The following is a 17,387-nucleotide window of genomic DNA, read 5'->3' on the forward strand; positions in this document are numbered from 1 at the left end:
AGATGGAGGGAGCTGCGGGCAGGAGGGCAGACCCCCGAAATGCAGTTGCTTGTAAATATTTCTGTGAAGTCCCCGTAACCCACCACAGGCAAAGCATGCTCGTCCGGGCTCTGCAATTCACCAGGCTGACACGCTCCCCGGCACCGCCTCTGCGTGGCCCACAGAACCAGCGGTCTCAGTCTCAGTGACGACACTACAGGGTTAACACGCAGGCCCACAGCCACCAGACTGGGAGCTGGAGAGGAAGCCCTGTGGAGGGCCCAGTGTCTGCCCTCCACCATGTTTGGATGTGTGTCCATCCATTCGCTGTGGCTCGTAACGTGGCTACTGTGAATTGTGTTCGTGGCCTAGTGTGGCCATATTCCGTGGAGGTAAATGAAACCCCAGCCATGGCTCTCTGTAAGCAGAGTCTGCTTCCCATAGGACGGCAGCTTCACAAAGCAAAAACGGTTTTCTCGTCATGCAGAAAAATGACAACGACCAAAAAACAGTCGTGCCATCCAGTTTCCATCTGCACTGCATGTGGGAGCAGACGTGCCCCCAGTGGCACTGCTGGGGACAGTGTCAGAGGCCACGCTGCCTGTCCGTACCGTGTGGTAGAAGGTTCCCTCCAAAGGTCCAAAGCTGGGAGGCCAGACGGCTGAACGTGGGTCTCGAGACATTTTAAAAGGTGTGGAATGAGCCACTTGTGGTGTGTTTTTCATATTTTATGGAGCGTGGAAGCTACGGGGTGTATTCAGGGGCAGGAAGCCAGCCACAGAGGAGGCGCGGCCAAAGAGAGGGCAGTGCTCGAGCATGAGCCCCCATGGCCCATGTCAAGGAGCGCAGGGATTGCATGCGTCACGCAGGACCCAGTAGTCACGAGGTGGCCGTGGCCTGTCTCTGTCTCTGTCTGCATGGTGTGGGAGAGCAGCTGCGTGGTCATCGTGATGCTGACGCCCCTCTCGGAGAATGGCGTCCGGCAGTGCTACCATTCCTGGCCCGACAAAGACTCCAACCTCTACCACGTCTACCAGGTACTCCCGCAGAGGACAGGAGCAGGTGGGCAAGCAGGCGTCCCCAGGGTCCCACAGTCCATGGACCCCCAGACCCTCCAAACAGCCGTGCTATGGCGCCCCGGGCTCTGGCATAAATTCTAAAGCTTTAGGGTTCCAAATCCAGACAGAAGGAACCAAAAAACATTTATGTCCCAAGGAGGCCCATGGAGCCAGGCCCCGAGCAATAGACGCTCCTGGGCCTGTTGTAGGAAGAGCCTGCCTGCACGGTGGCCTCCTGCGGCGTTCAAGGCTGTGGAAGCACAGATTCGAGCCTCCTTCCCTTGCCGGACACTCTGTCCACGTCAACGATGAACTGTGCCGACTTGGGCAGCTCAACATGAACCCGCATGAGCGCATGAGCACATTATGTTTAATGTTCTGCATTAAACATCAGTCAGAATGCAGAGTCCCGTGGGGGTAGGGGTGTGAAGACCAGCCCTAGCTCAGAGTCCTGGCTTTTAGGCCACTGAGCATGCCCTTGACCCCGAGAAGCGCCCAGCCCCGCTGTCTGCATAAACCCCTTGGTCTCCTCTCCACCTCGAGGTGATAACCACCTGCAGTGAGATTTAAGGTACAGTGGAACCCACTGGTGTTTCTGTTCCAAAGCATAGTTTTTTTGCAGGTTTAGATGGCTTAGAGATACAAAGGATGAAAGCTAGAATCACTTTGGATTGTAACATAATTTTCTAACAATTTGGCTAATGGACCTGGGTGATATTAAGAACCCACAGTTATCGTTTGCATAAACGCAGTTAAAACTGAGAAGGTAGGAGGGGCCGTCCAGCCACTGCTGACCCGTGTGTGGTCCGGGTAATGTTCGCCCTTCGCTGCTCAGAATGCCATGGTGCTCAGACAATGCTTTACCTTCCCAATGCCCCCCCTCCCCGTCCTCCTGTACAGGTGAATCTTGTCTCCAAGCACATCTGGTGTGAGGATTTCCTCATCAGGAGCTTCTACCTGAAGATCCTTCAAAGCAACGAGATGCGCACAATGACCCAGTTCCACTTCCTGAGCTGGAATGACCAGGGAGTGCCTTCCTCCGTGAGGTCCCTCCTGGATTTCTGCAGGTATGACAAACAGCCCTGCAAGCAGGGTAACATGATTGGAGTGCAGGCGTGAGAGGAGGGAGCGCGGTCCAACACCAGGTTTCCTGTGTCTAAGGGGTCATTTGCTGTACAACGCACCATCTGTCTGCACTTATAGATCATAAACATACAGTCGACCCCTGAACAGCACGGGCTTGGGGCACCAGCCCCCTGACATCGTGGAAAATACACGTTTAACTTTTGGCTCCCCCAAAACATAACTATAATAAGCCTCTGTTGACTAGAAGCCTCACCAGTGGCACAAGAAGCCAGTCGGCACATCCTGGTTGCTGGGTGTACTGGGCCCTGCGGTCCTGCAGTACAGTACGCCGGAGGAAAGAAACCATCATGAAGAAAATCACAAGGAAGAGAAAATACATTTTCAGTGCTGACCTGTATTTATCGAGGGAAAAAAAAAAATTCGGGTGTGAGCGGACCAGCACAGCTCAGAGCCGCGCTGTTCCAGGGTCAGCGATATCTTCCGTATGACACAAAGGAGGGGGAGGGGAAGGGGTTTCGATGATGGTACATAGTACCCGCAAGGTGTTTTCTGGTTTTACAGGAGTTAAAACGGGGGGATGTAGCCATGTTAGAATTGTGGAAATGCGGTCCTTGTTTCTGATAAGATTCTCCAAGTGCTGGAGTCCTGAAGTTCCTGCTTCGCAGGATATTGATGAGGAAAAGGCAGGGTTTTAGTTTGGATAATCTCTGGTCGGACAGGATAATGAGATGTAACAGGCGCGGGCCCAGATCTGGCCTGGGGGGCCTTAGACCTTGGGGGAGAGCACAGATGGAATTAGTGCATGACTGTGTGTTCTAGTGCAGTTTGGAAGCCAACAGTCTGGAAACATCCAGTCTTTGATCACGCCCCACCAGCCAGCTGCCCAGGGGGCTGTCTGGCGCTAGAGGGTGGTTACTGAGCTGTTGACATGAATGCCAGACTCCATCTTTCAGGAAGCTATTGACAAGGCAAAAAAGGGGGGAATTCAGAATGGAAGCTTGGCTTGTCCATTGGACTAGTTGGTAATGGGGGCCAGCACTAGCTGTTGCCTATAGAGGTCAAGAATGAGCAGCCACCCAGCGAGGCAGGTGCTGAGCAGCACGGTGCCCGAGCTCTTGGCTCTGCAGACCCCTCTCACGCTTAACCAGTGGGAAACCTGCCTCATTGCAAAAGCAGGCAGACATCCAGAACAACGAACTAGGAAATAAAGTGCACCTTAGTCCAGCGTGGTTCCCCACCCCAGAGGGATTGATATCCAAGCAGTTACCACCCTTGAGTCACGTGGCCATGTCACGTGAGACAGTGGGGTTTCAGGCTGATCATTCTTTCTAAACGTGGGCTACCTAAGAATCTGACCTAGAGTGCATTTCCTGAGATAGCGTCTTGGGAAGGAGTCATTACTGGCCAAAGGACGTGGCTACAAAGAGAGACCAGCTTCGTCTTTATGCTCACCCAGTGTTCGCACATGTATGCTATGGGTGGACATGGAAATCCATATCCCTATATGGAATGGAACAATACACGACCAGCCCTCAGTGCGTACAACCTGCTCCAAGAAACACGGATGCCCCAAGTTCCCCCTCCCCGGAAGCTTGGGAAATAAGGCTCCGGGAGGTTTTTGTTCAGGTGAAATGTGCCAGTCTATTAGAATCAAAAGCTTTGCGGGCTTGCCTGACTCGGCACCGCCCAGTATTCCAGACCAGCCTGCCTGTCATGGACTCTCTGGATGGTGGGCAGCAGCCACCGCATTCTCAGAGGCATCGTGCTCAGGCACGGATTGCCGCTTTGGGGTTTTCTGGGTAGAAGAACCTCCCAAAAGTCAGCAATCAGAAAGGGGCATTGGCTTCCGGAGACACTGGTCACCTTATGCGGGGTCCCCCCGCCAACCCCATCCCCGACCATGCACCCCGCCTTCCCCTGCTCTGGCCAGGGTGCGTCAGGCACTGAGATGTGTGATTACACAGTTCAGGAGCCCAGAGGGAGCACATTTCCACTTTAAAGGGAAGCCGCTGAAGCCAAGAGATAATCAGCATCACATGTGAGGGTTTTGCTTCTTTTTTTTTAATTTTTAATTTATTTATTTGACAGAGAGAGATCACAAGTAGGCAGAGAGGCAGGCAGAGAGAGAGGTGGAAGCAGGCTCCCCGCTGAGCAGAGAGCCTGATGCGGGGCTCGATCCCAGGACCCTGAGACCATGACCTGAGCTGAAGGCAGAGGCTTTAACCCACTGAGCCACCCAGGCACCCGAGGGCTTTGCTTTTAAAAATTCTCTCTCTCGGGGCGCCTGGGTGGCTCAGTGGGTTAAGCCGCTGCCTTCGGCTCAGGTCATGATCTCAGGGTCCTGGGATCGAGTCCCACATCGGGCTCTCTGCTCGGCAGCGAGCCTGCTTCCCTCTCTCTCTCTCTGCCTGCCTCTCTGTCTGCTTGTGGTCTCTCTCTGTCAAATAAATAAATAAAATCTTTAAAAAAAATTATCTCTCTCTCCCTCTGTGTCTCTGAGTCTCTCCCTTCTTGCTGTACGCAACGGCACTCACAACGCTGACCCCTGTAGAAATGGACAGACCCTTACTTTGCCAGCTCGTGAGTGGTGGCCAGTGTTATTTTTGTGATGTTGCAGCTGAGCCCAGTTGCATAGTCACAAAAGTGATCATTGGAAGCTGTGACTCTGCTGCAAGGCAGTGTGGGAAGCCCCTTTTCTGAGCCTCTAATGACCTCTGACCATGGCTAGCTGTTGGTTGCATGATGGTTCCTTCTCAGGGACCTAAGGGGTTGGTTTGTATTGCTAATCATTCTTTCTCAGTGAATTCCTCCTGCTGAAATATATATAATATCCATTTTTCCGAACGTTTGCAACCTTTCGCCGACTGCTGATTTGTTCTAATCGAGTCAAACAAGACAGCTGTGTATCACTTATCTGCATGAACACCCTGCGCCTCTGTCTGGAGTCGACCAGGTGAATGCTTCTGTTGACTGTGTGATGCTGTTACTTTCCTATTTGTGATGTCTTACGTTGTAACGATACAAGCTTCCGATTCTTTGTAAATAAAACTCTCCACCGGGCAGCAAGCTGTATGCACGCTGGACTCCTAGCTGTTCGTAAATATGTTAAGCCAGGGCGGGGTCAGCGTGGAGGGTTAAACCGCAGTGAGCCCTCCCTGGGTCCAGCCGAGGTGGCCTGTCACCGCCCACCAGAGAAAGCAGCTCTCTATTCTGTCACATAAGAGCAGGGACCACAGGGGCACTTACTAGAGAACACCGTCCTCTCTAAGAGCAGTTATCCTCAAAGCACTTTGCCAGAAATGGGGCTGACCAGCTATAAACGGGATGTTGATGCTCTCCTAGCCCCTTATGGTGACTGTTTTCTGAAACCGGTACAGTCTAAACAAGGGAATCTGGGGGCTCGTTCTTTCTTTCTTTCTTTCTTTCTTTCTTTCTTTCTTTCTTTCTTTCTTTCTTTCTTTCTTTCTTTTTAATGTACTAGTTCCATGCTCGGCCCCATCAGAAAAAATGCCCCAAACCTGGAGACTGAGCCATGTGTGAGCAGGCAAACGTTGGGTAGAGTCGTTTTAAACCCAGCCTGGACTGCCAAGTAGGAAACGGCCAGAATGTTCGCATCGAAAAGATCCAGTGACCAAGAGATTTCTAGTAAAACCTTGTGTTTGAAACTAAAAGGCCTGTAGGAATGAACCTTCCACAGATCGAGTCTGAGCCTGGGCTTGCTTGATTGGCACGTGCACGCACCGTGTGTGCATACACACGCAGGCAAACGCCAGGTCCGCGGCCATGCGCACAGCCTGGGTGGGGGCCAGCGGGCCTCTCGTTGCTCACGTCTGGGGTTCATCCTGTGGGTTTGGCGTCCATTTCGTCAGACCTAAAGCTCATGTTGCCTTTACAACCTGAGTTAAGAATGGGAGTTTGAAGATTTTTTTCCCTAATTTTTAAGTAATCTGTACACCTCACCTGGGGATCGAACTCATGACCCTGAGAGTCGCACACTCCACCAACTGAGCTGGCCAGGTGACCCAAAGAGTAGGAGGCTTTAGAAGGAGAAATTAAGAGATTTATTTTCCAATCCATTTGATTCACAAAGGTCCAAGAATCTTCTGGGCATCCTGGCCCGCCGCTGATTTTAATGAGTGCACTCGTACCTTCTTCACCTTCCCGCTAAACTCTTACACTGCAATGACCTCACAAGTGAGAAAAAGCTCCAGCAGAAATAGCGATGTGGTCACAGGGATCCTCAGCAATTGTTCCTCCACATTTCTGGGTCTTCTCATTTTTAAGATGGTTTTGGGTGGTCTGCACGTTCCACACAGTGCGGGAGGCAGCCCTGATCAAGGGCTACCCCAGTGGCTTCCGGCATGGCCCATCTTTGGGGTGCATTGCACCCAGGTACCCCTTTGTTTTTGGGGGGCCGTGTGGACCTCACTCTGTTCAGCCCGTACAGGAACTAGGAGCAGCCAGCTCTGCTCTGGGGGTGGACGTGGAAACACGTGCTGGGTGCCTGGGCGGTCTGCCAGCTCCCTACTGCACACAACCCCCACCTCCCGACCCCTCAGTTCTGGGATTTCAGGACGAGGCCACCAATTGAGAGAATATGAGCTTCCAGCTGACCCCATGCTGGGCAGCAAGCCTTTACAAAGAACGGTGACGTTTTCCCATGTCTGGTGCAAGGAAAAAGATTTTTTTTTTTCTGCACTGTCATTTGTTTTCAATTTTGCTTCATGTCATACACTGTAGAAATTCATAGGGAGTATTTTAGAACACAGCCCCGCACACGTTATTCCACTGACTTTTTTCTCTGCAGAAATATTTTATTGAGAATTCCGAAGCACTTCGTAAACACGCTTAGTTGTTTCATGCTTCACTGACTTCCGACAAACTTGGAGTTCATACAGTGCGTTTGAAATCGGTGCTTTGCTTTGATTTAGGGCTCGGTGACAAAATAATCTATGTTGTTGTTAATTTTTCTAAACTGTGGTCTAAAATCTGCACAGCAGAGTTGCTTGTAAACACACACATATACATACAAAGGAATTACTTGTCTCCACTGTGGTTTCTTAGCGATGTAGAGCTCCCACCGATGGACAGAGCCAAGAGGCCCTGTGAGATGCTGGAGACGATAGTTGTGTTACGTTCCAGTATGATGTCTAGGGTGTAAGAAACTTGGTGCATAAATGGCAGAACTCAAACATTTTATTTTTTTTAATTTTTTTTTTTATTTATTGACAGAGAGAGAGATCACAAGTAGACAGAGAGGCAGGCAGAGAGAGAAGGGGAAGCAGGCTCCCCGCTGAGTGGAGAACCCGATGTGGGGCTCGATCCCAGGACCCTGAGATCATGACCTGAGCCAAAGGCAGTGGCTTAACCCACTGAGCCACCCAGGCACCCCAAGAACTCAAACATTTTAGCAAGGAATCTAGATATTTCCATCGCCACTAAGCAGCCCAGGTGACTGGAGCCTTAGATGGGGCAGTGGGACAGGCTGGTGACAGAGGCTGTGGGTTCCTGCTGGGAAAGGGGAAGTGTGGAAATGTAAGAACTGCTTTTAAAGCTCTGTTTAATCCCTTGATATTGAACAGAAAAATAAATCTTTGAAAATGTGTGTGTAATTTTGATTCTCTTTGTTAAAAGAGGCTACGGTTGCAAAACGATGTCACAGACGCAGTTGTTGGTGTGGGCTTAGGACTTTGTCTGCAAAACCGAAGACAGGAGTCATAGTGCATAACCATGATTTCTGTCCCTTTTTATTTCAGAAAAGTAAACAAGAGCTACAGGGGCCGTTCTTGTCCAATAATTGTTCACTGCAGGCAAGTACCACTCCTCACGCGAATTGCCCCTTGCTCGCTACCTGAGAAGGAGTCACAGTTACATTCCCATGTTGAGCTTTCTTGCTGCCTCACACGCACAGCTAATGGCCCTGCTGAAGGAGACCAGGCTGTAGACGGCTGCTTGTGCCCCGCTGGGCTGGTCCACCCGCCTGGGCCGCCACCACACACGCATGTCCTCACACCCATTTGTTCTCAGGCCCGCACGCTGCCCGCACACAAACACCATGGGATGGTGTTTTCCATCCGTGGCCTTGTCTCCGCCGCCAGCTCACTTAGCTGAGGTTTGGAACCGAGAGGCTGGGACGTGCTTGGGGCCCGTCGGGAGCAGGGGCAGAGTCGGGAATTAGCACAGGGTTGGCCTCACCCAGCTTAGGATGCGAGTCTGGCCATGGAGTAAAACCCGGGGGCTCCTCAAGCCCGTTGGACCCACACAGACAAGCAGAGTTCCCACCAGAAGGCCATGTCACGGTGCCCTCTCGTCAGGGCCTCACACCCACCTCCTTGGGGTAGAGAACCGTGCTCCGATTTGTGGAAGTGTCTTACAGCACGTTCCCTTCTGCTGGGATAGAAAGGAGCTCTCCAAGGATCAGACACCCAGTCTGTCCGTGCGGTGGGGAAGTGTACGTGTGTGTGCGTGTGTCAGTGTGCCTGTCGGGTGTGTGTCTGTCAGGTGTGTGCCTGTGAGTGTGTTTGTCAGGTGTGTGCATGTCCCTGTGAGATGTGTGTCTGTGTATGAGTGTGCCTGTTGTGTGCATCTCTGTGTCTGTCGGGTGCCTGCCTCCGTGTGTGTGTGCATGTGTGTGTGTGTTGGGTACGTGTCTGAGTGTGTGTGTGTGTGTGCCGTGTGTGTGCGTGGGTTCATGCCTCTGTGTGTGTGTGTCAGGTGCATGTGTGTGTGTTTGGTGTGTGAGTGTGTCTGTGCCAGTGCACGTGGCATGTCCCTGCGTGTGTCCATGTGCATCCCTGGGGTCTGTGATGAGGACCTGAGCCAGCCGTGGTCTGGGGCCCTCGGAGAGCAGAGAGAAGAGGCTGGAGGCACAGGTGCCCCGCGGCCGCAGCAGTGGCCAGTGTGTGCGGGTGTCCGAGCAGCCTTGGGAAGGAGGCCCATCCAAACCAGGACAGCTAGGTGTCACCTGGGGAGCAGCACGGACGGGGCGGTGAGCGAGCTCCCCACATGCACAGACCCTGCGGGTCCCCGCAGCTTTTCCAGCCATGGGTCTGAGGGTCTGGTAAAGCCAGAGCCTGTGAGACTTTCCCACAAAGGCCACCCAAGGCCCTGCCAGCTCTCCCGGGACCGTGGTCACATAATTCCTGATCCTGAAGTGGGTACGACCACCTCAGCTAGGAGTATGCATGTGACAGTCCCCATCTAGCAGCTGCTTTGGGAGTGGGAACTCATGGCCTCTTGGTGAGGGGAGACACGCTCTCACGCCTCACAAAGCAGCTGCCTTCCCCAGAAAGGGCCCTCCCTGCCCTCTGAGGGCTGCTGCCCTCTCCCAGGGACGCTGCAGTCACAGCTGGGGTGACATTGCTCACCGCCAGTGCAGACACCCTCAGCACGGACCCAGCCAGACTCATGTGTTGTTTATTCTGACGAAACCGACCATGTCTTTGGCCAGAGAGGGAGGAAAAGGGGAGACAGGATCAAATCTGTACAAACACACAGCTAATCCCTCTGCCGCTGATCAGCTCCCCGCAGGCCTTCCTCCCCTTTCTCCCCTTCCTCCTCCTCTTCCCCCTCCCTTCAGCTTCCCTCATCCCCTTCCCCCTCCTTCACCCCTTCCTCCTCCCCCTCATTCCCTTCCTCCTCCCTCTCCCTCCTCTTTCTCCTCCTCCTCCCCTTCTTCCTCTTCCCCTCCCCTGTCCTTTTCCCTTTCCTCCTCCACCCCAACCCTCCTCTTTCTCTTTCCTCTCCTCCCCCCTCTTCCCTTTCTCCTCCCATTCTCTCTCTCCTCCACTTCTCTGCCCTCTACCCCTCCTCCCCTTCCTCTTCCCCTTCCTTCTCCCCCTCCCATCCTGTTACTCTTCCTCATCCCACTTTCTTCGTCTTTCTCTCCAAATCAAGTCTCCCTCTCCCCTCGTGAGCCTCACTCAAACGCGGAGGGAAATACACTGTCCCTGGCTTTGCTGGACATGGGGGTCCCATGGCCGGCGGTGTTCTCACGTCTCCCCTTCCGTTGGCAGCAACAGCGCAGGCAGGAGCAGCACCTACGTCCTGATCGACATGGTTCTCAACAAGATGGCCAAGGGTGAGGCGGGCAGGGCTGCTGCTTTGTGGCAGCTGAGCCAGGACCGCGTTGCCATGGCAACCTGGGGGGACTCTTCTCCTTGGCCTTGGTCCCTTTCCTGGGTCACATGAAAGCCGTCCGCGTGAGCAGGGTGTTTCTCGGGCTGGTGCCTGTGGCCAGGGCAGTACTCAGCCCAGTGCAGGGTGGGGATAAGCAGTCGCTGCCTGGGGCCCGGGGAGCCCCCCTGCAGAGGCCGAGCCAGCCGCGGGCTCAGCCACCTGAGCAGCCCCAGTGTCCTCCGCGCCCTCTGTGCAAGCCTCCCTGTTGCCACAGCTGGGTGAGCAGGGTGCCATGGTCTTCCCCTCTGCGGCCCCTCGCACTCTGGTCCGCACACTTCACCCCTGCTGCACCTGACCCCAGGAGGAGGAGGCTCGGGTCTGGCACTGGGGGCCCACGTGGCCGCCAGCGGCTCGGCAGGGGCAGAGCTTCGGCCCCTGCCCCCTGGGCCCCCCAGATGTGTGGACGCTGAGCTGCTCTGGTCACTGGGACACGCTCTCCAGACCGAAGCTGGGGGACATCTCTTCAGAGACCAGGGAGCACACCCCACAGTCACTTTTGGGGAAGGATACACATGGGACCCAGCTCTTGGAGAGTCCTGGTGAGTTCCCACTGCAACTCAGGAAACACTGCTCTTCCCATCATGCCCGTCTGCGGCCCATGGGACCTGGAAGGAGGGCCCGCCAAGGCGGGGATCCCGCCATCCCTCTCACCCGAGAACAGAACATTCTCTTGGTCTGTACACACACGGGCACACACTTGCATGTTATCCCAGCCTTCCGGGACAGCCGTCCTTCATCGTGTGTCCAGAAGCAGGAGCAGGTGCTGATTACAGAGATGATTTTCAGTGTGTGTTCCCGCAGATGCCGGCGAGCCCAAACTAAGCACTTTCCTTACCCCACTCTCTTCTGGTGAAAAAGGAGGAGAAAAGCGGACCACACCACCAGACCAAGGATGTGGTCATGATTCCTGTTCTACACGTAAGGACCAGCACACCTGAGTGATGGACGCACATTACCAGTGACCAGAGGGTCAGCAGCAGATCTGGGCTGGGCACCCTACCCCTCTCTATCAGCAGTCCCCCGGGCCAGCCACCGCGGAGAGCAGGAAATGGGCTTTGCACCATCAAATCTTATTTTAAGCATACAAATGAGCAGAGTGCAGGCAACGTGCAAACACAAGAGCCAAAGCAAACAAACAGTCTGGTGCTGGTTTTAATGACCTATTTTGGGTTTGGGTCCTAACACAGCCCTAACTTCTTTAGTTAAAAGCTTCCTGACCTGGAGGGCACTCTGGCTTCAGAGGACATCTTTTCATTTGCAAATCTGCAAGTACTGGGAGCTCAGAGCTCTCAAGACTTGAGAGTTATCTTTCTTCCCTCACACCTCCCTCCTTCTCTGCCTGTCTCACCTGTGGTATTTCCCTGAGGCTGGACCAGGATTCCTTCTGAAGGCTGCACATAGTTGTTGCTGTTTGACATGACGCCATGTGGGTGAATCAAGGCGACAAGGGAAACAGGGGGCCCGTTGGCGTCTGACAGGAGCCCGGCTCACCCACAGAGAGTGGACAGACGTCCCCGATCTCTCAGCCGTGGGGCATGGGGGTGTCCTAGATATTCAGAGGCGCAGGCCGGCTTCACCGGAGCAGCGGCTGAAGAATGTTGCGGCCCCTGAAGCCCGCCCGGGGCAGGGCAGACTTCATTGTCCAAGCTTGGCCTGTCCAAGGGCCTCTGAGGGGCATGGACCCACCCCCGAGGGCCTCTGCCGCTGCAGGGCCCGCAGCTCCCCCTCTGGCGCGGGAGCCATCAACAGTGCAGCCCAGCAGCAGCGTGGAAGGAGCCAGTCAAGGGGGGCCACTGTCTGGCTGTTCTGTTCTTCACCTGCTCCTTCTGCGGGGTGGGGGGGGGAGTGCGCAGTGAAATCCTCTGACCTGGGGCCCAGGACTGGGTCTCAGGAGAGATCAAAGGGCAGGGCAGCCCCTCGCAGGCCAAGGTAGGTCTTTCCCAGGCCGCCACACTGTGCGGCCGCCTGTGGTTTTGTTCTGGGCTCGCAGCTGGCCGGGCGGTGTGGCCCAGCCTGCCTTTGTCTAGCCTGGGAAGCTGCAGGCCAAGCAGCAGACCCCACGGTCATCAGATGATCAACGGCCCCGAGGCTGGACACGAAACCTGTCTTCCCATTTCCTTTTCTTAGAAGGAATGAATTGCATGAGGACCAAAGAAAGCCCTTGTGACGCACCCCCCCTCCGCGGCCTCCGGTGCCCCAGGCCCACACGGAGCACACACACCCGCGCCCACGGACTCGGGCTCCTGGGGATTAGGGCCCGTGTCCTATCCAGGGCCTCGGAGAAAGCGCGAGGCATCCTTCTGGCTCTTTCTCCACCGCCGGCTCAGTAGCAGGCAGACGACGGGGCAGCAGAAAGCAAAGCTCTCTGCCCTGCGGTTGAAGCCTCTGGGTGTTCCTCGGTGCGATCCTCCGCATGTTCCTCTGCGGCCCGGAGCGCGCTTGTCACTCGTCATCAGCACTAGCCTGGTCGGGACGCATTTCCAGAGTGCATGCGGCTCAGGGGGCTGGGACGCGCTTGCCACCAACGTGTTTCCCCAAGTTGTGCCTTTTGAATGTGTGTCCATTTCTTTGGCCAGGCAGAGGGGTGGAGGGTTACCCCGAGGCATTGGCTGCTGGATGGCGACGTCACTCGCAGGGGGCCACCAGGGACACCTGCCCGCCCCGCCCCACTGGGCTGCCCCGGGGGCGCAGCACGGCCTCCTGGCCTCCGCACTGGCGGCCCATGTCCAGAAACCCCTTTCGTATTCTGCCGAGGGTCAAGGGCCCGGGGACCGCACTGCACATGCACATCATGTGCCCTGCAGGCCTACGGGGGTGCAGACGGGCCACGGAAGTGACCACGCCGTGGGGACGTGCGTGGGTCTCTGTGCCCATGGGGTCCGGCCCCTCCTTCTGTGTCAGCGGCCTGGCCTGCTTCCTGTTTTCTGTCACACAGTGCCCCTCAGGTGACAGCCACCTGTAGGAAGGAATGTGTCCTCTCCATCCTGCTCGCTGTCCCTAAATCTCACCGAGCCGTGGGCCTCTTGCCTGGGACCATGTGGCATGTGTCCTCCTGTGATGGGATTCGCTCACTTGGTGTCCCCCGGGCTCACCTGTGGCGCAGGCGGCGGGATCGCAATCGGTAGTGTGCACAGACCACCCTTCGTTGACCATCACCCCCGATGGACAGACACTCGGGGCACATCCAGCCTGCAGCCCCTGTGCATCATGTGGCCATGAACATGGGCCTGCAAACTCATCTGCAAGCTCTGGCTCCCCCTCTTCTGGGTGCAGACCCCGGGGAAAGGGGTCGGACACTGCCCATGCCAGGGCTGACGTCCGAGGTCGCGCCAGCTCACCCTCCCACAGAGAGCACGCGAGGGCTCTCGTCTCACCTCGTCTTCTCTGAAATCTGCTATTGTGTGTGGTTTGGGGAGTCGCCATACTAAGTGTGCAAAGTGGTCTCGTGGTTTTGATTTGCATTTTCCTAATGAGTGTGACATCTTTACATGTTTGTTGGCTCTTTGGGTATTTTCTTTGGAGAACTGTCTCATCAAGCCCTTTGCCCAGTTTTTAATTGGGCTGTTCGATTTTGTTGTCATTGAGTTAGGAGGTTCTTTATATATTGTGAATATCAATCCCTTATCAGATACGTGATTTGCAAATATTTCCTCCCACAGAAGAGGGAAATTCTGTGGGAGAAAATATTTTCCTTCTCTCAAATGGCGTCCTTGGTGCACAAAAGCATTTTTATTTATTTATTTATTTATTTATTTATTTATTTATTTATTTATTATGATGCCCCATTTGTCTGTTCTTCCTGGTGTTGCCTTTAGTGTCCTACCCGGATGATCTTTTGCCAAAACCAATGTCATGAAGATTTTGCCTACATATTGTACTTTTGAAACTAATGTAACACTGTATGTTTACTACACTAGAAGTAAAATCTAAAACTCAATAAAACCAAAAAACGAGAATAAATAAAAGCAGTAACATATACATGTCTGTCAAAATGTTAGAAAAACATATAAAGCGAAAAGGGCAAGTTTTCCCACCTCTTTGCCTTTATCTGCAGATGGGATGATTTTTAACCCTTTAGTGGGCATCATTTTAATACTTTGTGTATGGACACATGCAATTTTCATTTCTTTAGCTGATTACAACTATGTTTCCCAAAGTAATACATAATCAATGTGGAAAATACACAGAGGTTTTTTTAAACCTCTCCCCAACTTCATTTCTTATGTACTTACATTTCAAGTGATGTCCTACAAGGGCTCAGCAGATGGTAACATGTTTATTACCATTTCTCAGGTAAAGACATTCAGGCCTAACTCGCCCAGGATCACACAGCCATCAGTGACCTTGCTGGGATGTGACTTCACAGCCCGTGTCCTTGATAATGCTATACCATTGCCTCTTCCAAGGCAACAAACAGACCACCCCATTTTTAAAGTCCGCAGTGAATTGTCCGGTATAATAAACAAAGTTTTATGGCTGCTTGAACCTTTCAACCTGTTGCTCCTCCTCAGACGCGCCATTCCCCACGTAGCCATCAGCCACACGTGCCGACGCAAGTGGGTTAAAATGTGAAAACCTGTGCCTCCGTCACCCTGGCCACACTTCACGGCCCAGGACACCCGTGACTCCTGACTGCCATGGTGGGGACATGGAGCACCTCTTTCGTCACGGGGAGTCCCACAGGGCCATGCAGCTCTAGGGAACAGCACTGATGGTGGGCACCCGTTCCTTCCAGCCCCACTGCGGCGGCCTCTGGACAGATGTCCCTGCTCGGTCCCGACCCCGTCTGTTCTCTACATGGCGTTCGATGACATCTGAAAGAGTAAGTCTCGGGGGCCTGTGGAGCCCTCCTGTTCCTCCACCATGCCCCTCGGGCCCACGGCCTCTCTGACCTCAGGGCTCGGGGCCTCCCACGTACTGCCCCACGGCTCCCCAGCTCCTCTCTTCTCTCATGGGTCCTCCTGGGCCTCGTGGCCACTGTCACTGTACCACAATGTCCTTCTTGGGGCGAAGCCATAGGAGTGTCACTTCAACCTGGTGTTTACAGAACACCTTGCCAGGCACGGTGTCGGGGGAGGCACAGTGAACGAGGCCAGACAACAAGGTCACCTTCCCTGAGTTTATCCTCCATGGAGAAGAACAGATGGAGTCGCGTCTTATAGGGGTGGAGCGTGCCGTGAGTCCCCTTACTCGGGACGCAGGGCCCTGGGGTGCCTCACTCCCCACCTGGGGCAGAGCTCTGGACCATCAACCTCGGACAGAAGGGGGCCTGAAGCTCATTCACTCGGACACCCCGTTGTAGACTGAGGCAGCAGATCTCAGAGGTCTGGCGACCTGCCAGGTGGCCTCCCACTGGCCGGGTGGATGCAGAGCCCAGGTCTTTCTGCATGTGACAGAGCCCAGAAGGAAGAGAGGACAGACAGCAGCAGGACACCCGGCACGGGCCCCAGAGAGATGGGGCAAGCAAGGGAGCTGAGAGGAGTTGTTTCCAGGCTGGAGTGGCAGCCCCACTGACCTGGGTCGGCCTGAAGCCACTGCAGAAGCGACAGGGCAGGCAGAGGCTGGTGGGACTGTTGGTTCGAGGGGAGGAGTGTGCGGGAGGCCTGAGCCCGCCCTCGCCGTGGGGACACCCATGGCTGGGCACGCGGCCAGCTCTGCCACAGACAAGACGGGCCGGGAGGACGGGCCGGGAGGACGGTGCGTGTCGAGGCGCAGCATCACCTTGTGTGTGGCGGAGTGTAAAAAACCTGAAGAACCAGCGGAAAGCGGATTCCACAGGGAGTCTGGCTTCAGCATGGCCTCCAAGCCAGACGCCTCCTCCCCAGCATCGTGCGGTCCCAGGTGACAACGTGTCAGGGCACTGGGAGCCGTTTGAGTGCAGCAGGTGGGGTGTGCAGGCACCATCCCCCACCCGACTGGATCTGCATTCCCACGACGAGCTGCCCGGTGGCTTGCGGCAGGGCCAGGCAGCGGGGTCAGACGGGGCAGCGGTGCTGGGAGCACTGGGAGCGATGGGAGCCACGTGCGCCAGTGGCCGGCTGCGGCCTTGACTCAGGGAAGCGGCCCGGAGCCGCATCTGTGGGCCAGGACCCTGGCCGGGCCACACCACGGGTGCCGCTTACCAGAGAGAACGACATGATGGGCCGCTTACCCCACGGACACAGCATGAACACCACGTATTTGGGTAATTTTGTGAACCACGATCCCAAGTTCACCTCCTAAACAGTCCCCATCCCGTGGAGTGAGCCACCGCGATGAGCAGCGCAGTCAGGGTGTCGGCTCTGGGTGCTCAGAACAGCCAGTGGGGGGACGCAGGTCCCCGTGAGGCCGTCACAGAGCAACAGTCCTCCCTCCCATACCTCCTGGGTCAGATCTGGATGCTCACACGGCCTGCTGGGGTCGCCCACGCCGCTCCTCCCTGTCTGATGAGTCCGTGGGCGACCCACAGACACCCAGCCCAGCTGACACAGCACAAAACCTGGGTCAACCCGCCTGACTTGGCTGGTGTTTGGGCCGTCCCTCCTATGAATTTGCTTCCTCCTGCTGGACCCTGGGCTGCCAGCCTGTCCATCCACTCGTCCCCTTCCCCGTGAGCAGCGTCACCATCGGTCCTGCCACCCCCAGGCAGGCCTGATCACTGGGCCCTGCCACACATGCCCAGCGGCTTTGCTGACAGCACTCTCCAGCAGAGCTCTGCCCACTGCTGGGCCGCTGAGGCCACTCCATCTGCCACCACGACCCTCTCCCTCGAGACCCCGGAGGCCTGCCCAGGCCTCCTCTGCTGCAGTTCCCACCTCGTGCTCATTTCCTCCCCGCACAGCGAGGGCAAGTCCCTGCTCCTGCTGAGACCACCCCCCCATCCGTTCCTGATAGCAGAAGTCCCCACACACAGACATCCTGGTCTCTTGGCAGTGACAGTTCACAGGCTGTACCAAGTAGGATTCTGAGGCCTGAGCGAGAAAGGGGCCGTCTGGCCGGGGCAGTAGTATAGGGGATGTGTCTCTGTCCCCTGAATTAGTGACTCTTTCATAAGGGCCCCTGAAGTCACCTGGACTTCCGCAGGACAGAACACATGGAGCTACATGT

Source organism: Meles meles, unplaced genomic scaffold (genome assembly GCF_922984935.1).
Source record: "Meles meles unplaced genomic scaffold, mMelMel3.1 paternal haplotype, whole genome shotgun sequence".
In the NCBI taxonomy this organism is placed as follows: domain Eukaryota; kingdom Metazoa; phylum Chordata; class Mammalia; order Carnivora; family Mustelidae; genus Meles; species Meles meles.